The sequence below is a fragment of the Triturus cristatus genome, chromosome 4_1 (genome assembly GCF_964204655.1).
Source record: "Triturus cristatus chromosome 4_1, aTriCri1.1, whole genome shotgun sequence".
Classification (NCBI taxonomy): domain Eukaryota; kingdom Metazoa; phylum Chordata; class Amphibia; order Caudata; family Salamandridae; genus Triturus; species Triturus cristatus.
Genome location: NC_140585.1, coordinates 1,220,318,679 through 1,220,343,053, shown reverse-complemented (window position 1 = coordinate 1,220,343,053; position 24,375 = coordinate 1,220,318,679). Strand labels below are relative to the sequence as shown.

At 49.1% G+C, this 24,375-nt stretch overlaps 1 protein-coding gene across 1 annotated transcript in view; it reads left to right on the top strand.

The window, feature by feature from the left end:
* The first annotated feature begins 627 nt into the window (after positions 1-627).
* DTX3 (deltex E3 ubiquitin ligase 3) overlaps positions 628-24,375 on the top strand; it is a 284,871-nt gene continuing 261,123 nt past the window's right edge. The window contains exon 1 of the mRNA XM_085654596.1: positions 628-796. The gene's annotated coding sequence lies outside the window, so the exon portion shown is untranslated. The remainder of the gene's footprint in view (positions 797-24,375) is intronic.

Sequence of the window (24,375 nt, the reverse complement as noted above, 5' to 3'; positions counted from 1 at the left end):
CTGTGCCTGAAATAATCCACAAATCCATTCAGCTAGGATGGCAAAAGGCAGATGTGAAATAGCAAGTAGGAAACAGAAGAGATGCTGTCCAGTGGCTCACGTGCTGGCTATTTAGCTAATAAACTACTTTTTTTTTTTAAATATCGCTATCCCCAAACCCAGTGTAATATTTTCAATATCACATTTTATTTTATTTCAGCCGGTTGTTCTTCTAAAACTGGAGCCGCTTTTCTCATCACGAACTACCCATCGTTCATACCCTGTGATCCTGGGCAAATCAATACTTTTGATGTGCCAAAAATGCCGCCTATACTAGTCCGATCGCTGTGGATGCTTCATTAATACCGTTTTAAGCGCTGTTCTAGACTGCCAACACAGTTAACAGGAAACGTGAGCTCGGTGAGCTGCTTTTCTCGCTTGTTTCAATCCTTTCATCTGCACGCCCTGTTCGTCCCACTCTCCAGGTCTCTCCGCTCTCCCTTCGCCTCACCTGGCCCTCCAGTCTCTGGCCCCCGTTTTACTCCCGCCACTGTTCGTCACGCTGTTGCTATGGCGGTTCTCACCACTCCACCGAGTGCCAGGCGGGACACGTGACGCCGCCGCCCGCCCCTCCCGCCACTCTATTATGGCTGCTCGGAGGGGAGGTATGTAATCCCGGAGAATTATCCACGCCAAGCCCCGCGTTCCCTTTTGTTTTGGGAACGGGGAAACGTGCGCGCGTCGCTGCCGCTGGGACGCGTGTACCTCAGTGCCACCCCAGTGACTCCACCCAGGCCGGACTCCGGATGACCAACTGGTGCGTTTGCCTATTTGTATGTTTTTGTGACCAATTGATTTGAGGCAGAGGTGATACTGGTTGATCTTGGATGTTGATGTGGCGTCAAATTGCAAAGGTGTCGGGCCATTGGGTGGAAAGCCTGTCCTGCTGCGTGGGTGGGTATTGCTGCTAGTCTACATCTCCTGAGCAGGGGACAGTTAGCTCGTTGCTTCGGGATTACACGACGGCTTTCCTAGGAGGTCGGGTTGTCTTGTCTTCGGCTATAACACCTGCGCCTTCGCGTTCTGTCACGCGCCGATAATTAGCCGTCTGGGCAGAGAGGGGCGGGAGACTTTATTACATGCAGGCTCCAGTAGCCACGGTACGGCTAATGACGGAGAAAAGAAATTGGCCATCCTCAGATACGATTGTCCCAGTTGCAATAACGCACCTGTGTCTTCCGTCTTTGTAGGAAGGAGGTGTTGTACGAGCGCATACTCGTGTTAATAAATCCAGTTCACCAGGGAAGGCCGATGGCCTGTACTTGGATTCGTGAAGTCTGTGTCCATAAACCCCTTAGGTTAGATTCTGTATCTTTCAGAGCAGGACTGGGACTGTTGTCCATGCACCGATGGGCGTGCTCTTATTTGTTCGAGTGAGACACGACACACGTTCCTATGTCGCCATTGCAACTATATTTATTGGAAGGCGACTTCTGCCCTTACAAAGGCGTGTGCGTTGCTATAGCTTCATAGATGTATGTTTTCCTGAAGGTGGCACATTGCCCCCAGCATTGATGCACGCGTTCCTTGTGCAGTTATTTCTGCTGCATCCAGTTTATCGACGAGGCCGGGTTCTTTGTAAACGGACTTTGGTTCCTATGTCGACATTACACCAGTTTGTCAGCAGACGTCTCTTGGCCGCACGGAGACGCATGTATTTCTATACCAGCAGCGCATCTTTGTCTCCTGGGGGTGAAAGGAGGGAGGCTACTCCTCACGTTTTCGAGTATCAACCATGCACGTCTGTCTGTACTTTAAAAAAAATCAAGTTGAAGCTTTTCACCAGTACCATGTAGTCCGTACAGAGACAAGTGATTTAATATTGATAATGCGCGCGTCCTATTTATCCTAATAAGGCTTACTGTCTTCATACTGGCACGCATATATCAATATTGAGATTGTACCTGTATCCTTTGCTACCAGCAGGAGGCCTGTTGTCCTTGCATACACTTGTTTTTTTTTTTGCTTCTACCCACAGGGGGGAGAGAAGATTTTTGTCCGTGTGTTTACACATTTCCTAACAGAGATTATGCGGTTGTAATTATTGAATTCAGTTATTCATTTTGTGAAAGGGAGGCCTATTGCCTTGGTATATAGCTATACTGTGAATCTCTGTCTCGTTAATATAAGGATTTGCCGGGTCGGGCATGGGCCACCCGCAAAGACAGTCAACTTCCATAGACTCCCTTTGTCTGTAAAGAGAAGACAAATCAACTGTATCTTATTTTTCAGAGGAGGCTCTTCACCGTACACGAACACGTCTCACCATACTGACATTGAAAGTATAGCCCGTCTGTCCAAGGGAGGCCTATTTTGCCTCCCTCCCACCTTCGAACCTCTGTCCTCTTTTGTGTGATAGGCCTGTTGTCCCCACGTAGGCAGACGTGTGTCTTTATCTGAGGCGATAGCATTATTGTTTGTACACAGGCACTCAGTCAGTAAATTCTTTATTCGGTGGTTAAAATTTCTCATTAATAGCATTACACCTTTATATAATTAGTGTTTTATCGGTAAAATGTATTTTACCTTTGTCTTATTTGAGAGTGAAGCCCATTTTTTGTTTAAAAACATAGGTGTTTATTTATCAGTAATTCCATCTGTTGCACAGATTATCCTTAATCTAGGCTGGCTGGCTCTCTATATAGTGCACTAAAAATAAATACACAGAGGCTGAAGTAGATAATACTAACGCTCTATTTTGTAGTAGTGTGGGCGAGCAGTTAGGCTTATCAGAACGTAGAGGTAAGTTACATTTATTGTGCTCACAGAGGCAATAAATGAGACGCACAAAGAATAAATCCGCGACTAAATTAGAAAAATAACACTTCTCTTTTAAATATTTTGTAAAACCAAGAACTTTGTTCAAAAGTAAGTACTGTATTTGTTAGAAATTTTACAGGTAAGTAAAATGTTCAAACCTGTGCAGTTTTACTCACAATGCAATCCTATGGGAGGAAAACTCAGAGATGCATAAAGGTAGGAATTGTCAGATTCAGGGGTTTCACCTTTAGGGTTTGGAGTTGTAGTGGGCCAGGGTCCAAACTACTACCGGGAGTTCTTCTGGAACTGCCTGGGCTTTACTGGTAGCAGGGTGCTGGTGCGGGGGGTGGGGGGGGGGGGGGATAGGCTGCACAGTAGACTTGTGGACAAGTCTGAGAGCTTCCAAATGGGGACTAAGTTTGCAGGGGTCTTTGAGGAAGGGGGTACAGCCGGCTCTTCGGTAAAGGGGCCGGGCTACTAGGGTGCAGAGTAGTTAGGGCTGCTGGGCTGGTGCGCAAAGATGCTCCTTGCGGTTTTAGGAAAACAGCTGGTCGGGGCAAAATCAGGACAGGTGGGCCACTCACGAAGTGGGTCTCAGTGATGCTGATGTCCCTCAACGGCTTCTCGGTCGTGGTGAAGTGGGAATTCGGACTGGACTCTCACTGTTGGTGTTTGTGGCAGCGTGTTCGGTACCCCAGGGGCTGTTGCTGCACAGCTCTGGTTGGTCCTGGTGTCTTCGCACTCGGTGGGGAGACAGATCTGACCTTCCAGAGCACGAGCACCTTCTCCTGGTTTTCTGCGGCGTCGGTCAGGGAGCTGCAAGAAAGTGAACAGGACTTTGCTTGCTTGTCGGTGCTTACAGACTACATAGGAGTAGTTCCTTTACTCCAAGGGAGACTGTAGGTGATTTTTTGAAGTGCTGAAGGCTACCCAAGGCTTTGGTAATTCTCCAGCTTGCAGGACGAGTTACTCTATCACGATTTTAGAGAGAGTTGCGAGCAGACAGGGGTTCGCGCTGAAAGTTCTCCACTCTTCTGTACTCGCCAAGCAGTGACTCTTCTTCGTCCTTCTCTTGATCCATCAAATGTGAGTTCTTAGGTTCAGGGGTTCCACCTAAATTCTCAATTTAGGGGCGTTAAGGGGAGTTACAGGTAGTTGACAATGGGCTTCCCACCTTTAGGGCACTACCCCCTTTGTGGACATAACCCTGACCCAAGAATGCTAATTTAGTCAAAACAAGATGGAAGAGTCTGAAAAGTGGCGTCCACATCAGCTAGTCCACCTTAGGGGTGGTGCTGGCTGGATGTGGGCACAACTCCTAATCTTACTAATTTTCCCACCAGTCTTGCTGCCAAAAATTGGGGTCAGGGCAGGGGGGGTGGGCATCTCCACTAAATGGCAAGACCTAGGTTGCATAACAAAGGCAACAGGGCCTTTGAAGCTTCCCGCCCTGGAATGCAGTTAATGCTTGGAAGAGGTGTGGACACCTCCCCCCAGAGCAGGCTTTGTTCCTGACCTCCAACAGTAACCCCTCACGGGGTCAGAAACTTGTCTAGGGTGACTGGCTGGTCTATACCAGTCCGTGAACATATTATGGATTGGTAGGTTTTCAGGGGGCAGCTCTAAAGTGCCCTCTGGGTGTATTTATATGTATGAAAACAAGGGGACCCCACACGAATGTGACCTGGGGTAAGTAGATAGTTCAAAAGGACATTGGTCTGGTGAGGTCAGTGATCCTCAAGTAGCGAGGCTACAGTTAGTGATTTTAGAAAAAATTCAATTATATTTGTTAATATGTAGAACTCAATTGGATCCAAATAGGAAACGTATGCAAGGACACAGAAGAGTAGAGGAAGACATCACATTTTATTAAACATCATAAAATGGAGTAGCTTCCATTTCTGCCGTTTTTGCATTTAGAGTATATATATATTGTATATACAGTGCTCACACATACACAAGTGAGGGTGCGTGAAGTGAAGTGCTTAGTGACAATAAAAACATTTCATCGCATTGAAAACAGGTCAAAAGAACCCAATTGGTTTAGACAATGTTAGGGAACTTTGAAATTGTAGTCGACGGCGTTTCGATCTTAGTAAATCAAGATCATCATCAGGACAATGTAAGTGCGAGCACGTAAGATCTAAATTGGGGGAAAACAATCAATTACTAATGTGTCCTAAATTTAAAATACAACAAACAATTGCGTTGTAGTGGTGGCGCAATAAAGGCGGCTTGACATTCAGGAATGAGGGTCAAGTGAAGGCAACATCAAGGCAATTAATGTGATGTTGAGGATATCGAGGAAAGGCAAAGCAGACCAATCCTAATACTCCAAGAATGGTAATGATGCAGCGGTGAAAAAACTCCTAAGGTACTGGTGTGTGCAGTACCAATAGCGCGGGAGTAAGTGCAAATGGCAGTTTAAGGAATGAGAGTATAATTCCGCCATGCAGGAGCAATTCCAAGGAGCGCAAGAAGAGGGGACTTACTAAGTGAATAAGTAGCAATGGGTCCAAGGCGCATAGTGAACCGTGGCAGTGGAGTGACGACCCCCCAGTAAGGAACGACTGTGGTCGTGAGCTGCACAATTCTGAAGGACCGTGACGAAGTGCCTGGAAGGTATTTACGCTATGCACAACCTCGATGATCTCGCAAGGGAGGAAACTTACTACGCGGATTCGTAGCAACCAATTCCAAGTTCGGCAAGGTTGGCCGAGGAACCAAGAGAAACGGGAGAATGCCCGTGTGGAAAAAGGGACAAGAGGAGGAATCAACCGTCCCAGGAGTGCTGGAGGCGAGAAGGGGAGAAGGAGTTAATTAGGTGGGTGGGGGGAATGTACAAAAGGGCAGCGTGCGGAGTGAAACTTACTTGTATGGAAATAATTCACGAGTGGGAGTTTCAAGGAAGAACAACCGCTGGCAGCAGTCGGTGTTCTGCGGCGTGTTCCGCACCCAAGGCGTGTAATTAACCCGGGAGCCGCTGCAGGCGAGAAGAGGAATGGTGCAGTTAATAATATATTAAGAGGTTGGAAGAATTCTTAAGGGGCGGCGTGCGAGGGCAGACTTACTTGGAAAAGGGAAAATTCGGAGGTGAATGAATCACATCAAAAGCGCGCTGGCAGCAGTCCTAGCGTGCTGTGTGTGCGATCGTCAATGCTAGATATTGACGCTTGACAAGGAAAAAGCGCATGCGTGGTGCAGCGCATGTATGGACCAAGAGTGGTCATGTTGTCTAAGCGGAGTAAGGGGGCAGCCATGTTGGATGAGGAGAAGGTGCACACATATGCAGGTGTAGAGGAAGCATGGCATCTATATACATGGGTACACATTAGACAGTTCTAAACGGTATGGAAAACAGAAGGACAATTTATACACTAAAAAGGATGTAAAAACACAATTGTATTGTGTACCCATACCGCATACAAGGTATAAACAACGTATTCGGTAGTGGATACGGAGCTCTAGTGGCAAGAGCATGAAAGCAGATTTAACCTGAGGACTTAAAAGCTTACAAAATCATGTTCCACTTGTCAATGGTATTTAAACCCTGTTCGATTGAGCGACAGTTAAACATCCATTTGCATTCCAGTCTGTTTAGAATGAGATTCTGGTCCCCACCTCTGCTGTTAGGGTGGAGCATGTCGATCACTAGCCATTTAAGATCATTTTCAGTATGTCCTTTTTCAATGTAGTGGTTCACCAAAGGGGCTGTTGTAACTCGACAGCGTATTCTGCATGGCGGAATTATACTCTCATTCCTTAAACTGCCATTTGCACTTACTCCCGCGCTATTGGTACTGCACACACCAGTACCTTAGGAGTTTTTTCACCGCTGCATCATTACCATTCTTGGAGTATTAGGATTGGTCTGCTTTGCCTTTCCTCGATATCCTCAACATCACATTAATTGCCTTGATGTTGCCTTCACTTGACCCTCATTCCTGAATGCCAACACGCCTTTATTGCGCCACCACTACAACGCAATTGTTTGTTGTATTTTAAATTTAGGACACATTAGTAATTGATGGTTTTCCCCCAATTTAGATCTTACGTGCTCGCACTTACATTGTCCTGATGATGGTCTTGATTTACTAAGATCGAAACGCCGTCGACTACAATTTCAAAGTTCCCTAACATTGTCTAAACCAATTGGGTTCTTTTGACCTGTTTTCAATGCGATGAAATGTTTTTATTGTCACTAAGCACTTCACTTCACGCACCCTCACTTGTGTATGTGTGAGCACTGTATATACAATATATATTCTCTAAATGCAAAAATGGCAGAAATGGAAGCTACTCTAATTTATGATGTTTAATAAAATGTGATGTCTTCCTCTACTCTTCTGTGTCCTTGCATACGTTTCCTATTTGGATCCAATTGAGTTCTACATATTAACAAATATAATTGATTTTTTTCTAAAATCACTAACTGTAGCCTCGCTACTTGAGGATCACTGACCTCACCAGACCAATGTCCTTTTGAACTCTGGGTGTATTTATGCACGGGCATCAGTGTGGGTTTATCATGACAAAGTGTTTGGTACCAAACACTTTGGGGTACAGTGAAGCCACCATTTAGCTGGGAAACTCGTAATGACGAGTAACCGGTTCATGTACTCGGTATGGCTTCCCTGTGCACTTGTGGTATCTTATGGTGTACTTAGCTATCCAAGGGACACATCCACTCCAGCAGATATGCCCACACATGGGAATAGTGCACCCTGTCTTAGGGCAGTAAGGTCTGCTGTAGGGATGACTTACCTATACCACATGCAGTGTTTTGCAGTCATGGCACACAGGGGTGTGTGCCATATCGACTCTTCATTTTTGTCTGCACCAAGACACGCAGGGTGCAATGGCAGTTTGCATGAGCTTGGCGTGGGCCCCCTTAGGGTGGCACAATTCATGCTGCAGTCCATAGGAACCCTCTTTAGTGTCAGTGCCCTAGGTACCAGGGGTACCACTTGCTGGGGACTTGCATAGAGCCTAAAGTGGTGCCAGTTGTGGCACAATGATACAGTTTTGGGAAAGAACACTGGTATTTGGGCGTGGTTAGGAGGAACCCAGTAAACTTTCAGTCAAAGTTGCATCCCATACCAGACACAAAGTGGGGGGATACTGCAACAGAGTCTAGTTTCCTACAGAGGAGACGAGCACATGGTCCTTTTTTATGGAGAGTCCTGTTCCCATATCATTGATCTTTGGTGTACTACTTTCAGAGGAGAGCTGTATTGCTCATTGATGGAAACATTTATCTGTATCAGTAAAGCCAGAGCATCATCTCTTTTCCTGTGGGGATGCAGATTACCCATAGAGGGATGTTCAACAGTTATTTGGCAAGTGGGGTGGCAGATTAATGCCAATATCTATATGTTCTATGTGAGTAGAGGCCAGTTGTTCATACCGGCTTGCAGGTCCTTTGATTATCAGTTCAGTTGTACTGTTGTCATTCTCAGTTAAAAAGTCAATTATTAATGGCAAAATCAAAGGCTCTATATTGAGTGACTTGTTTTGGCTTTCTTCTTGAGGAAAGTTTAGTTGTTTATTGAGAACCCCATGTCTTTATATCATTGAGTCACCCGAATCAACTTTCTTCTTGGGACAAAAACTCGTTGTTAATACAGTCTCCGTGTAACTTCCATTCATTCAAATGTATGTTATAACTTTTAGGTGGTGGGCAGTTCTCTGGAAGGGTAGGTTTTTAGTTTTTTGAGTGGGTGTGCTGGCTCAATGATCTGGGTGATTGTATGGAAAGCGTGAATCTGCAGATTTGTGTAGATAGTGGAGTATACCGACTGGTCCAGTATGTGAACCATTAGTGTTTCCTCTGACTGCAGACTGTGGCTAGGTGGGCGAACAATGGCAGTATGCAGACGGTAAGAGGTTTTGGATATATAGTACATGCAGACAGTGATGTGCATGGACGTTGGGTGCCCAGCTAGTGATAGATGTGAGTCTTAGGATGCTTTGAGAGTGAATGCATGTAAGGATAGTGGAGTGTGTCGAATGTGGGCTGGTGTGTGAACAATCTGAGTGTTTACTCTGACTGCAGACGGTGATTGGGTGGGCGAACAGTAGGAGTGTGTTGACGATAGTAGGTTGTAGGAATGCAACTTTGTGGCACGCAGTTGTGGGTGTGTGCATATATAGCTCTTGCAGAAAGTGGTGTGTGTGAAAAATTGGTGTCCAGAAAGTGGTAGGTGTGGAAGTCTAAGGGTGCTTGGAAGGGGGATGCCCATAAAGATGATGTGGGGGCGGTAGGCTAGGTGTGTGAATTGTGGATGGTGGGTATGCAGATGGTGAAGTAGATGGACAGTGTGGTGTGAGGCCTGAGGGATGTGGCTAGATTTTGTTTACTAGCTGTTGACTTCTAATAGAATGTATTTGGCACTATAGTGGGAGAATCACTCAGCCTGATCTCACTTCAGTGAATCAAGATGATTCTGCAGTGGAGCGAATACCCAGGTTGTGGCTGTCACTTTGAAAGTAGCAGCCAGTGTGAGCTTATTGTAGTTAGCTACCTCTTCATGTGATCCTCCTGAAGTGAGGCAGCTCCCATTTGGATGAGACTGCAGTGAAGGCAGTTCACTCTGGCATATCACTGCTTTGTGGGAATTCTGCAAGGCTATGTTTTTGCAGTTTTGAAGTTTCTTTTGGTCAGGTCTTTAGGCACGTAGAGCGTATATAGAAGACATACTGGTTGGATATTGTATTTTTACTGTAGTTTTCCCCTCTTTTCCCAGACCTAAAATTGATATATGGAGGAACCTTTTTTCTCACTTGATGAATTACTGAACTAAGCCATTTAGGTGAAGATGTGAGTCGTTACCCAATATGAAATGAGGGAAATTCCCAGTGTGTTGCTGCTGTGCTGAAAGCAGCTCCAATTGTAGCGTTAGAACAATGAGAATAGCTGTCGAGAATTTTTCCCTTTGTAACCCCACTAATTTTACCAGCAAACTATGTCTACATCCAGTCAACCACATCCATTGTTAATACATTAGGCACTCATTACCCAGTCCTGAATGAGTGGTACACAATTTGTTAAATGTTTTTTATCTTTAAGACCTTAATGGAAATTTCAATCCATATATCAATACAAATATATTTTTAAGTAACATTTTACAATCTAAAATTCCATGACACATAGAATGGATCAGCAAACGTTTTCTTTAAAATTGTAAGAAATCAATAATTAAAAACAAGATAAAAAAGAGAGAAGACTTACACAACAGTTACATCTGTCATTAATGTGTGCTAGTTTGTGGGAATCAATCACAGCGGCACATGATGGCAAACAACTCCTTTTCTAATGTGCTCTTCTGTTATTCAAGCTTAGTGCAGTATAAGCGTTGATGTGTTTTGGTGGATAACTACGGTTCACAACCACCTTCTTCAAGACAGCAACATTTTTCCCTCATACAAATACTAATTGTATAAAAATCCAACAGAAAGCAATCATTTGTCTTATATTGTTGGTTCAGCTGTGGTCCGAACCTCATATCAAAAGATGTACACAGCAGATAAAAAAAATGTAGAAGGACCTTCCACCTAAGTGGATTCTTTATCCTATTTGTTTGGGTCAAGAGAAAGTATGAAGCTTGAAAAAACGTTTTCGTCGCCCTCTTTGCTGTGTGGGGCTAACGAGTTTTGAGGCCTCCCGCCACCTCAAATTAAGGTGAAGTGGGGATACAATAAAACTAGATGGGGCGAAAACAAACGTTAACGCTAAAAGCTTTTGGATTGTTCTTGTTGCTGTTGGGAGCTGCCGTCATCTATTGCCTCCCACTGCTTGAAGAGCTTTTTTTCTCTCACCCCGTCCCTGTCTATAGCTATACGTGCTGCTACCCTTCTGGCGGATAACTAGTATCCAGTGTTGTGTCATTTAAGGTACAGGAGAGTGGCATTGCAGTGGTGAGAAAAACACAAAAGTTATGGATGGAATGCTTGAATTAACCTCAGCCTCTGTTAGTTATTTTGAGCCCCATCCCAGTACATTGTTTTTTAATTTGTTGTGCAAATGAAGGCAATGGCCTACCAAAAGGCAATCAGTCTTGGCTCTGTCCCAGTGGGGACCATTTTACCTGAAGATAGGCCACACCACTCTGTATGGGAACACAAGAAACATAGGCATGTTCTGTCCATGATGAACCTAATCAGCATGGTCTGGGGCAACCCCATATACATTTGATGGGACTTAGCACTGATGTAAAGTAGCAGTACATGTATGTGTCTATCTAGATTGGCCTTTCTGATAGGAACTTCTAACCATAGGTTCCTCACCTTAAGAATTCCCCTCGGGCGCTAGACTTGATCTGGAAACTTTTCAGCAGTTCCCTAGTGCATCAACTGGTGGTATTGTGCGGCTTTGTGTTTGATTCGTAGCTCCAGATATGTTGCTGGGACCCCCATATAAACATGACTTCCGTGCGCTGACATCAATCCTTTTCTTTCCATGCCTTCTGATGTGTATCCAAAGCTAGTAGTGCTGTCCAAATACTTTAGTGTGCAAGAGATGGGCCCTAAAATGACAGATTTTAAGCCCTGTGACATGTCAGTGACAGACACCCATGATGTCTGCCTCGGTCCCTCACATGACACAATATTGTGCTCTTGTTGTCCGAATATGATCTGAAAGTGATTCAAGACCAAGCCAGGCTTACCATCACTAAATTCCAGGGGAAGTTGCAGAAGTGGTCCTGTTCAAAATTGAGAGCACTGATGCATTCCCATTCCTGGGGCCAAACTTGAGACTGCTTCACATCGAGATCTGGAGTGAAAGTAATTTACTTAAGTCAGACAAGAAGTCCAAACGCCAAACAAGGGTTGCAGACATCCTGCTACTCGAATTGCTTAGAGTTGCATGACGCCCGGATACCGCTCGGCCTTCAAGCCTGCTCCCAAAGTGGCTTTGTTTGGCCTAGTTCCTCAGCTACAACAGACAAAATGCAACACCTGAAGGAGGCTGCAGCCGTCACTTTTGGCCCCCCATGAAATCCCATTGTAGTGCCTTTGGATCCCAAGATTTCAAGGTGGTAGTTCTTATAGTTTTCATCTGATTTGGAAGCTCAACCCATCCCTCAAAAACACAGTTACAGTTTTCTGTAACTCATTGATCACTTTAACGAGGAACCTCGTATATTTTTGAAGACCTACAAAATGCCAGTGGATTGGACACCTCTCCTGACATTGGCCGAATTCTTCAAACCCTATGGCCACTTAAGAAATGTGTCTCTAGTGTAACTGTCATCAGAAGGGCGGCGGAAGTTCTTGATCCACACTGCCCATGCAGGAGGCCAAAACCAACTTATTGACTGACGTACTTAACTTCGCAGCCACTATCAAAGAACCTCTGCTTCTTTTAATGATATTCTTACTGATATGCTTGTGGGATCCAGGATCCAAGATAAAGCCAGGGTTTGCCCCTCCTCCATCCCCTTGGTAAACAGACAGCATGGTTGCACAGACCCGCTCCCGCTGACCCATATTTCTTACTGCAGCATCCTACCCCAAAGAGTCTGGTGGTTCAGTCATAGTTCAACCTCCTTATCCGAAACTCATTTCTTTCCCCCCCACCTGAGATGGAATCCCAGAGGATTGAAAATGATGAGAAACACATCTTTTCCAGTGCCAGTCCTGCCTGGTAATCTGTTAATACCTTTTGCCTCAGGGACAGTATTCGCACACCATATGGTACACCGTGACGGACATCTTGCCATCTGTTCCTGAGGATGTCAGACACATGCTTCAGTGTCTTATCCTCAATGGCCAAGATACTGCGAAATACACCATTTGTTCCAGCCTGGACACAACAGGCTGCCTTGATAGGGCAGTCCGGACCATCATGATTCCTAAGCATCATGACTGGATTTGCTCTATGGTTTTTTTAATTAGATGCTTAGCAGTCCCTCATTGATGAGCCCTTTGATGTTTCAAATCTTTTTGGAGTCAAGGCTGACACGGCATCAAGAAATTTAAAGAGAGCAAAGCCACTGCTCAGTCTCTGGTTCTACCTCAGCCTGTTCAGCAGCTCACCCTGGCCCAAGACCTGTCTGTTCTAGATTCAGGAGACTGGTTGGTAGTGTTTGGACTTGCAGGATGCATACTTCCTCATTCCTGTCCTACAGGCATTACCTGCAGTTTCAAGTAGCTCACAACCACTTACAGTCCTCTGTGCTTCCCTTTGGTCTCAGATGTTCACAAATGTGATGGTGGTGGTTGCATCTCATCTATGTAGGTTGGAAATACCAGACTTTCCATACCTCAACAACTGGTTGCTGAAGGTGGGATGCCCCCTTAGCAGTCTTAAGTCACATCCAGATGAAGATGGACTTGTTGACATCATTGGGTTTCTCCAACCAATGGGCCAAAGTTACAAAGGACTTCTTCACAAAGGCTTCCCTTCATCAGAGCCATCCTAGACACAGTGCTTATCTGAAAGAAACACGTTAGTTAGATTACTCACTTTAGATTATCCCCAGGCGTCAGGCTGGATCCGGAAAGATTTTTCGTCAGCAATACCCCTTGTGCGTCGCTAGGCGTTGTCTGCGGCTCCGCGTCCGCCGGAATGACGTCATCGGAGTACTTAGACGCCGCCCTCGCTCGCAGTTATTTTTTCCACGCCAGACAGCGCTGATCCGGGAAGAGATTACCCCTTTAGTCACTTTTTGTCTAAAACTTTTTGGACTCTTTTGTCTACGCGTCGACTTGAACTGGTGCCGGTAGGATGCCTCGGTTTAAAGCCTGTGACTCCTGTCACCGACTGATGTCGGTAACGGACCACCATCGCCGGTGCCTTTACTGCCTTGGGGCCGACCACGACGCGGAGTCGTGCCTCGACTGCCGGGCCTTGACCTCGAAGGCTAGACGGGAGTGGTCCCGCAAGCTTCTCGAGCTCCGACACTCGGCTCCAGGTCCAGGAGGAGGTCGAAGGACCGGTCGCGGAGCCGCAGCCACCACCACCGCTCGTCGGGTTCCAAGTCTTCGGGTAAGTCGAAGCATAGTAAGAAGTCAAAGAGACGACATCGCTCTTCGGACTCCCCTCGCCGGTCGCGCGACTCGGTCGAGGGTCCGGGTGGTACCACCCCTGCGGCTCCGCAGGAGCCGCGTCAGTTCCCATACCCGCCGGTCCCTGGGACTGACGCGACTCCGGCGGAGATCAGCGCCTTCCTCTCGGCCATGAGGGGCCTGGCTCCACCGTCGACGCCTGACGGCGCGCCTTCAGGCCCCGCGGGCTCGACTGGGAGGCCTAGCGAGCCGGCAGCTCCAGCCCCGGCGCCGTCGTCGACTTCGGTCCCGACGCCACAGGTCCCCGTGGGATCCAGTCCTGGATCTCAGTCGATGCCGGTCGACCTGACGACACCGGTTCCGCCCCCGGTGCTGTCTCCGGACGATGCCGTTCCCCGGTTCAGCCCCGGTCCCGGCCTGGCGCCGCATCCGACGCCGATGGGTGACCATTTCATCTTCCGTCCGGCTCCGATCATTCCCCCTGTTTATCAGGGATCGGATGACGGTGGCGACTGGGAGGGGTCTGATGACCCTCTGGCCCTGCCAGGGCCAGTTATCATAGGACTGGGCAGATGAGCTGGGGGATGCCAGTGTCCTTGACACCTCCCCTGACACTGGCTTCATCTCTCCTCCGACCATGGCTTCGGAGGAAGGTGCTACCTTTTCTGTGGCGTTGCATAAGGCGTCCGAAGCCCTCGGGCTGGAGCTACCTACTGTGGCCGTGAGGACTAACCTCCTCACTGAAGTGCTCCAACCGTCAGCAAGCTCCTCGGAGCCTCTGCTGCCGTTTAGCGAAGCACTGATGGACGTTCTAAAGGGCACCTGGTCCAAGCCCTCCACAGTACCGCCTGTGGATCGGAACGTGGCCCGACGCCACCACCCTGCACCGGGCGACCCCAGTTTTCTGTCCAACACCCCACCCCTGAGAGCCTGGTTATCCAGGCCTCTACTTCCCAGTCCTCCTTCCCGTCCGCTCCCCCGGATCGGGAATCCAAGAGACTGGAGCAGTTTGGCAAAAAGCTGTTCTCCTCCCTTAGTTTAGGGCTGCGGTCGATTAACACCGCTTGTCTCTTGGACCGTTACTCCCACTCTTTGTGGGATACGGTGGAGGACGTGCTGCCCCTGTGCCCGGAGGAGGCCCGGACACGGCTCGCTCAGGCTCTTGCCGATGGGCGGGACGCAGCGCGGTATGCCATCTGATGTGGTTTGGACACGACGGACTCGCTTGGCAGGGCAAAGTCGTCCATGGTGGCGCTTCGTCGTCAAGCCTGGTTGCGGTCCACGTCTTTTTCCGGGGATGTCCAGAGCACCCTCATGGACATGCCCTTTGATGGCGATCGCCTCTTTGGCGACAAAGCGGACAGTGCGCTGGAGCGCTTTAAGGACTCCAGGGCTACGGCCAAGTCCTTGGGTCTCTCGGCCCGCGCACGCAAACTTCCGCTTTTTGCCCCTTTCGTGGCCAAGGAAGGGGCGCCCCCTCACGTCCGCCTAGCCACAGGCCGCAGAACCATCCTCTACGCGGTCGCGGATGTGGATTCCGCCGAGGCGGTACAGGGGGTCAATGTGCTGGTCCATTCACATCCACCCCAGCAGCATCCGCCTCACAGCCTTCCTAGTCAGTGCTTTCAGGCCCATTCCACGCCAGTGGACGGCAGATTTCGCCATCACCTGCTCAACTGCCGTTCCATCACTTCGGACAGGTGGGTGCTGCAAATCGTCCGAAGGGGCTACTCCTTCCCCTTCGAGATGACCCCTCCAGCCATGCCACCGCAGTGTCACCGCATGTCGGGGGATCACTTGAATCTTCTAAAGGAGGAAGTTGCGGCCCTCTTGGCCAAAGCGGCCGTTGAGCGTGTTCCTGGTCCAGAAGTAGGCCGGGGTTGTTATTCCCACTACTTTCTGGTTCCCAAGAAGGGCAAAGGGGGCCTATGCCCTATCTTGGACTTCAGGAGCGTCAACGCCTTCCTCCGGAAGGAGAGGTTCAAGATGCTCACCTTAGCTCAGGTTCTGGCTGCCCTAGACCCTGGAGACTGGATGGTAGCGTTGGACTTGCAGGACGCTTATTTTCACATCCCTGTCCTGCCGGCCCACCGGCGTTACCTGCGGTTCACGGTGGGTCAGGAGCATTTTCAGTTTACTGTGCTCCCCTTCGGCCTCACCAGTGCCCCTCGGGTGTTCACGAAAGTGATGGCGGTGGTCGCAGCTCATCTGCGCAGATCGGGGGATCTAGTCTTCCCCTATCTCGACGACTGGCTGTTGAAGGCGGGCTCGCCCCAGCAAGCCGTCTCCCACCTCCAGACTACGGCCGACCTCCTGCATTTTCCAGGGTTCTCCATCAACGTGCCGAAGTCGCATCTGAGTCCCTCCCAGAAGCTCCTTTTCATCGGGGCGGTTCTGGACTCGGCGGAGTTCCGGGCTTATCCTCCGGACCAGCGGGTCCGGGATATTCAGGCTCTGATTCCCATCTTTCAACCTCTATCCCGGGTTTCGGTCAGGTTGGTGCTGCGGCTTCTGGGTCTGATGGCCTCCTGCATCCTGTTAGTGCATCACGCCAGGTGGCGAATGCGGGCTCTGCAGTGGGACCTGAAGTTTCAGTGGGCCCAGCATCGGGGCAACCTGTCCGATCATGTCTTGATCTCGGAGGGCACCGCAAAGCAGTTGCAGTGGTGGCTCACGAACCGTGATTGGGTCAGCGGCAGATCCCTCTCCCTACCCCACCCGGAGCACGTAGTGGTGACGGATGCGTCCCTCCTGGGATGGGGGGGCCACATGGGGGAGGCGGAGATCAGAGGACTCTGGTCTCCGGCGGAGTCTCAGCTCCATATCAACCTTTTGGAGCTGAGAGCGATCCGACTTGCACTGAAGGCATTCCTTCCCGTTGTCCGGGGAAGTGTGGTGCAGGTGTTCACGGACAACACCACCGCCATGTGGTATTGCAAGAAACAGGGCGGGGTGGCGTCGTGGACCCTTTGTCAGGAGGCTTTGCGCCTCTGGACATGGCTGGAACATCAGGACTTCACCCTGGTGGTTCACCATCTGGCGGGCTCTCTGAACGCCAGAGCAGACAAACTCAGCCGCCAGTGCATGATGGATCACGAATGGCGTCTCAACTCGGACGTGGCGCAAGGCATCTTTCGGCAGTGGGGAGAGCCTTGGTTAGATCGCCACCGAAGAGAACGCGCAATGTAAACAGTTCTGAGCGTTGGAGTTTCCAAGGCGGGACTCGCTCGGTGACGCTTTTCGTCACGAGTGGAGTTGCGGTCTGTTGTACGCCTTTCCGCCTATACCACTTCTGCCCAGAGTGCTGAAGAAGATCAGGCGTGACCGGGCCCAAGTCATCTTGGTGGCTCCGGATTGGGCACGAAGGTACTGGTATCCCAAGCTACTCAGTCTGTCAATCGATCCCCCGATACGACTGCCTCTTCAGGAGGACCTTCTGTCTCGCAGCAGCAGGAGACGGTCCTCTACCCGAACCTGTCCAGTCTCCACCTCCATGCGTGGAGATTGAGCGGCGACAGTTGATGCCATTTGACTTGCCTCCTGAAGTCTGTGATGTGATTCTGGCAGCCAGGCGTCCCTCCACTAAAACGGTATACGCCTGCAGGTGGAACAAATTGGTGGCATGGTGCACAGCAAAGGCTGTGGATCCCCTTTCCGCCCCTCTTTCTGAGGTTCTTCTCTTCCTTCTTTCTTTGGCCCAGCAGGGCTCTGCTCTGAGCACTCTTAAAGGTTATCTTTCTGCTATCTCTGCTTTCCTCCGGCTCCCTGATCAGCCTTCTCTTTTCAAATCCTCTGATGTTTCTCGATTCTTTAAGGGCATTACTCACATGTTTCCTCCTGTCCCTTTCGTAATGCCTCAGTGGGATTTGAATCTTGTTTTGACATATCTGATGTGCGCTCCCTTTGAGCCACTTCATAATTGTACTCTTCGTCTGTTGACGCTTAAGACTGCTTTCCTGGTAGCCATCACCTCTGCTAGAAGGGTGAGTGAGCTCCAAGCTCTCTCTTCTAAGCCTCCTTTCCTTTCTATCCGTCCAGACAAGGTTGTGCTCCGCACTCGTCCTTCCTTCCTTCCTAAGGTTGTGACTGGCTTTCACATCGGGCAGTCTGTTACGCTCCCCACCTTCTTTCCGCCTCCGCATCCCTCGAAAGAGGAAGAGAGGCTCCACCGTCTGGACCCAAAACGTGGGCTCTCCTTCTATCTGGACCGCACAAAACAGTTCCGGGTGGACAACCAACTCTTCGTTGGCTACCTGGGCGCTAAGAAGGGGCGGGCGGTGCACAAGTGAACCATCTCTCGGTGGGTCGTTTTGTGCATCAAAGCTTGTTACTCCTTAGCTAAAAAGGAGCCTCCTGTGGGGCTGAGGGCCCATTCCACTCGGGCCATGGCGGTGACAACTGCCCTGGGTCGGGGAGTCCCCTTGCAGGACATTTGTCAGGCAGCAACGTGGGCCTCGCTGCACACGTTTGCCAAGCATTATTGCCTAGACACCCAAGTCCGGAGAGACGGCTTCTTTGGCCGTTCTGTTCTCCAGGACTTTCTGGTGTGATCTTGGATCGCAGACCCACCACCGGGGTTGGTATTGCTGGGGTATCTATTCTAAGGTGAGGAATCTAACTAACTTGTTACTTTCAGATGAACAAGTTACTTAGTTCGGTAACGATGTATCTGTAAGAAACATTAGTTAGTTAGATTCCTCACCGACCCACCCATCCTCCCCGTTCTGCGAACCGACATCTAGGGTTGAGGTCATCCCTTCCAGGGCCCTAGAATTTTTTGGCACCAGTGTCGGTCTCTTGCATGGCTCTGCGTTCCTGGCGCGGAAAGCTATGTACAAGAACTAACGTCAGCGCGCGAGGGCGGCGTCTAAGTACTCCAACGACGTCATTCCGGCGCACGACGCCGACGACTGACGCGGAGCCGCAGACGATGCCTAGCGACGCGCAAGGGGTATTGCTGACGGAAAATCTTTCCGGATCCAGTCTGACGCCTGGGGATATTCTAAGGTGAGGAATGTAACTAACTAATGTTTCTTACAGATACATCGTTACCGAAGGTAAGTAACTTGTTCTTCTGAGCCATTCCTCCTCCTCCACTAGTTCAGGTCATTTGGAACTATGATCCCGATGTTTCAACCTTTGACCTGGGTCTCAGTGACAGTGACTCAGAAGCTTCCTGGCCCCCTGCATTTTCCTCGTGGCCCGCCACAGGTGACACAAACTGGCTCTGCAGTTTGATCTGAAGTCCCAGTGGGCTTAGGATCAAATCAGCCTCTCAGACTCCATCCAGATGTCAAAGACCACCACTGCAAAAGACCTACAGTGGTGGCTGCTCGACTCATTTGGACCAGCAGCAGGACCCTTTCCCTACTCCATCTCGAGCTAACTGTCATGATGATTGCATTGTTGCTGGTTTGTTGAGAACATCTGGGCTAGGTGGAGATCAGAGGACTCTAGTATCCAATGAAATCTTGTGTCTACACCAACTTGCTGGAGTTGCAAGCGGTTTGATAGGCATTAAATGCATTCCTTCTGACTGTCAAAGGGGAACGTGGTAAGGAGTCATGGACAACATGCCTGCCATGTGATATTGCATCAAGCAGGGCAGCGTGAGGTCATGGATTCTGCCCCAGGAGGCTGTGCATCTTTAGAAGTGACTGAAAGCTCAGGGCATTTCCCTGATGTACCAGTTCCTGGCAAGATCTTTAAACACCAGGGCAGACAAACTCAGCTGACGTTTCCTAGCAGACAACAAATGGCGGTCATTCAAGGTGGCTCAGGGCATATTACAGGAATGGGGTGAACCCTGGCTGAATCTGTGCTCCACTGCAGGGAACATGCAGTGTCAAACGTTTGTGTGTTGGAGTTCCCAAGGCAGTCCTCCCTCAGAGAAGCCTTTCTCCACCTCTTGGGGTCGAGACTCCTGTCCGCCGCTCCCACTCCTGCCCAGAGTACTCAAGAAGATCAGGACAGACCAGGCTCAAGTCATCCTACTGGCCTCGGACTGTGAGAGGAGAGTGTGGTGCCTGTAACCTCTAGCCATGAGCATATGTCCTCTGATCCAACTGCCTCTTTGGGAGAACCTCCTGTCGCAGCAGCAGGAGTGAGTCCTGCACCTGAGCCTGCACAATCTACACTGCCATGCGTGGAGATTTAGTAGCAGCAGTTGATTGCTTTTGATCTTCCTCCTGAAGTGGTTTTTATCATCTTAGCAGATAGGTGCCCATCAACCAAGTCGATTTATGCAGGAGTCTGGAATCAGTTTGTTGTCTAATTCTCTTCCCAAAAATACAACTCCAGAATGCACTATTATTGTATGTTCTCTTGTTTTGTTTGTCATTGGCCCAGTAAGGCCTTACTTTGGCAGCAGTCAAAGGTTAACTCTCTGCTCTTTCAGCTTTATTACATTTACCAGTTCAGCCATCCCTCTTCAAGTCACCTGTCGTGATTATTCTTTTTGTAGGGAATGGTCCATATGTTTATGCCGACTCCATTTGGCATGCCAAAGTGGTACCTTATTTGGTACTCACCTACTTCTCGTGCACTCCTTTGGAGCCCATGCACAGTTTTTCTCTTAGTCCTTGTAGGAAAGTAGGACCTGCTTTCATGGTTACTCCCACTTTTTGCCTGATATCAGTCTGTTTTTGACCTAGTCTGACTGGAATCCTGCTAACCTGGACCCCAGTCACTGTGCTTTCTTCCTAAATTGACCATGGAAAGTACTTGTGTGCATCCACAATTGGCTACTGGTGTATCCTTGTAAGTCCCTAATATATGTTACTAAGGTACCCAGGGCATAGGTATACCAGGGAACCCCCTTGGGCTGCAGCATGTATTGTGCCACCCATTGGAGTCCTCTCAAACTGTGACTACAGGCCTGCCATTGCAGCCTGTGTGAGTTGGTGCTTGCACCTCTAACGACAAATATGTTTTCTTATATCTGAGGTCACTAAACTTAAAACCCATGTCACTCCTATGGCAGGCTCTTCAGTCCTAAGAGCAGGGTGCTTGGTTACAAGTGTGAGGGTGCCCCTGCATGAGCAGGCCACCCCTACAAACCCAAGAATTGATTCTCCGGGCTTTGTAAGGTCGGTCAGCCATTTAAAAAAATATAGTGGACATCCGTAATTTCAAGATATCTATCTATATAGTGTTTGTACCGAACCCGGTTATGTTGCGTATAAAACATGTTTGTATCATCATGTATGATCCCATGTACTTGGGGGGACCCCCCTGTACTCCGGTAACAGCCTTTCAGGGTCTGAAAGCAAGCTAATTCTGCAGCCTATCCCAGACACAATTCTGTCCTCCTGCTGCTGAGCCAAGCTCAAGCAGGGGAAGGTAGAACAATAGGTTTCCTGTTGCAGGGAGAACTGACCACCTCCCATACAGGAGATAGTGATTTGGGCTGGGGTGGGGCGCTTGCCAGCGCCACCATACTGCTTTGAAGGGCACGTTTGGTGCCCTCCTTGAACACTCCAGTTTGAGCAAGTTCAGGGAGCCCCTGGCTCCCGGTCTGGCACAAAACAGGACAGAGGACATGGAAGTATCCCCCCCACCGTCCAGCCCCTCCTCTGGGAGGGACTCTTGAGTTGTTCCATCCCTTCCCTTAGGGTACTTAAGTACTTACTTGTGGATGGGTCCTCAGATTCATCATGGGACAAGACTCGAGACTGAAATCACGTCACTCTTCGACCATCTGGATACTTGGACTTCGCCTGGAACCGAAACTGCATCAAGGAAGAATCCTGCTGCTCCTGGCCTCGCTGTTCTGCAAGTCTTTTTTGCTTTCTGTGTCTGTGCTTCATCCAGGTTCTTCGACAGACCTGTGGGCATCAAGGACACCCGAAGTAATCTCCCTTGGAGTAAAGGAGTCCCTCCCCTTTATCTGCAGGCACTAAAATCAAGCTGATCGGTCTGCTGCTCTTGTGGTCCCACGGACTTCTTAAGGTCTAGCAACACAGGTGGTGGATCTTCAACTCCCTCAGGCCTGACCTGTCCTCTGCAATTTTGAGGCCAGTATCCTTTGTCGGAACCGCTTGAACCGAACCCCTGTGCACTGTATCAACTTGACGTTGTCAAGGCTTGTTGGTTCTGCACTCCAAAGACCTTCAGGCTACAAGAAGTTCCAGCATCTCTTCCTGACAAGTACAGTGTCCTCACCACATCCTCTTCAACGTGGGCCTTCCTTCATGTTTTGCTGCTTGAGGTCCTCTTGCGACTCCTGTGCCTTTGGCCTGTTGGCCCTCCTGAGGGTCTTCTGCTTCACTGTGCTTCCCTGCTTGCTCGGGGCCTGCTCCGACTCTCCTGCTGTTTGTGAGTCCCTTGGACCTCGCTGACCCCAACGTTGCTCCTTCTTTGCTCTCCACGCCAGTTGCGGCTACCAAGGCTTGTTGGTACTCCCGCCAGACACCAACCACCTAGTCACCGACATACGATGTGGGACAGCTTGTGCATGGCTACTGGTCTTCCTCACCATCGCCTGGTCCTCACAGCTGCAGTGACACGGTCACTAACTCTTTTAAACCGTCCGACATTGGTGGGCATTGCTCTTCCGTGCCTCCTGATCACTCCTGGGTGGCATAGACTCTGTCCCCTCTGCTTGCAGGTTCTTCACTTCAAGACTCCACTTGTGGATTCCACAAGACTTCTTCTCCAGAGGTAATTTTCTCCAAGTCTCCCATTGTTATCTATGGAGTTTTCCGACGTCTCTTCACCACTATGCACCTGGCTTCCCTCATGTAGGTAACCTGGTCTCCGGGGTATACACGGGTAGGGTGGCTCTCCAACCTTCTGTCCTCCAAGGGAATTCTTCCGGGTCCCCTGGGAAGGGTCCTTCTTCTGCAAAACTGCAACCGCTACTTCTCTATTGACTTCAATTGGTCACACGTCTGTGTTCCCATTCTGCACACAGCTTCCGTGGGGTTCCTGGGTACTTACCATGGGTGATTCCTTGTGTCCCCAGCTCCTGGAGACCACTGTATTTTGTGCTACTTACCTGAGTATTCCTGTGTATGGTGTTGATATCTCCAGGTAGGAGATACACCAATGAGTTCGTGAGTGTTGTGTAATACTTAGAAGTATTTTTGTATATACACTGTGTGGTTTTCTTTCATCTAACCTACACTACAGATTAAACTGGTAAAACAAGCTGCTTTACACTCCTTCAAGATAATCCTGAAGGCTGCTTTCCACTGCTACCTCTTTGAGAGCTTTCAAAGGTTATCAAAGGCCACTAAAATCACCATCAGGGTTGTTTGGATTAGTGCACGGTGCCTCACTTTAATAAGTGTGCACCACATACTAAGACAGCCTTCTACGATATACTATACCAAAGTAAGCTATAGTATGCAGAGTCCAGTGGATCCCCAGAGGCTTTACAGAGCTAAAGTAGATAATACTAATGCTCTCTTTTGTGGTAGTGTGTATGAGCAGTTAGGCTTATCAGAGGGCAGTGCTGAGCATTTGTTTTACACAGACTGACAAGAAGTGATTACACACACTCAGCGACTAAATCCAAGACCAAGGGTTTGTAAAAATATTACTTTTAGTATATTTATTTTATAGAACCAGAGATACTTTGTTGCAGTATAATACGTTTTGCAATATCACTGTTTTTCAATGTAAAAAGTAGACACTTTGTGCATTTTTCAATCAATACAATGTTATCCTATGTGAGGAAACACTATCAGCAATATGCAGGTAAATAAACAATTTACAGTATTGAGCTTTCGGATGAAGAATCTGTACCTGGTAAGGTTCAGGTAAGTGACCTCACAGCACCACCAGCGGCACTGGGTTGGCCAGGTGCAGAGGTCAAACTCGAGATCTGGTGCCAATGTTATCCAATGAAGAAAGGGGGCAATTGAAGTGGTACGACTTACAGGTATGTAGAATGGTTTGGTAACCCAGTCTCTGGGGGTTACGTTAAGCACAGGGGGGCCACAAGGCAGCACCAAACTTACACCCTCAGCGGCACAGGGGGCGGCCGGGTGCAGAGTGCCAACACAACGTTGGGCGCCCAATGCAAACAAATGGAGAATCTTGAAAGTGGAAAAAGGCCGCAGGCTCAAGTTGGTGTGTGCTGGTGTGTCGGACACCATCGGTAGATCTCTCTAAGGCCCAGGGGCTCCGTGTGCAGGGGTGTCCTTTGGCATCTGAAATCAGTGTACCAGTGCGGTGGAGTTGTGCAGAGGCTGCAGGCTTCGACGTGGAGTACTGCAGGGGTCAACCCACGAGAGACTCTTGCTCAGGATCACTGGGGAACCTTTTCTGGACTGATGGGCCTCTTGGACTCGGGCCGTGGATGTCCGGTGCAGAGGGGGTTGGTTCCACAGGCAGAGCACTTTGTCTTTAAAGTTGTTTTTACTTCTGGACAGGTCCGCTGTCCACGGGAGAATAAGAGTCTTTTTAAAAGGCAGGCAGTCTGGAGGTCGCTGGGCTGCAGGATGAGTCGCTCTTCTGTACGAGGGTCTTTGAGGGCTGCAGACAGGTGGTGTCTTCAGTCTTCACTGTTGCACGGCTCCTCTTTGTCCTCTTTTTCATAGGTTGTTAGTGATCTGAGGA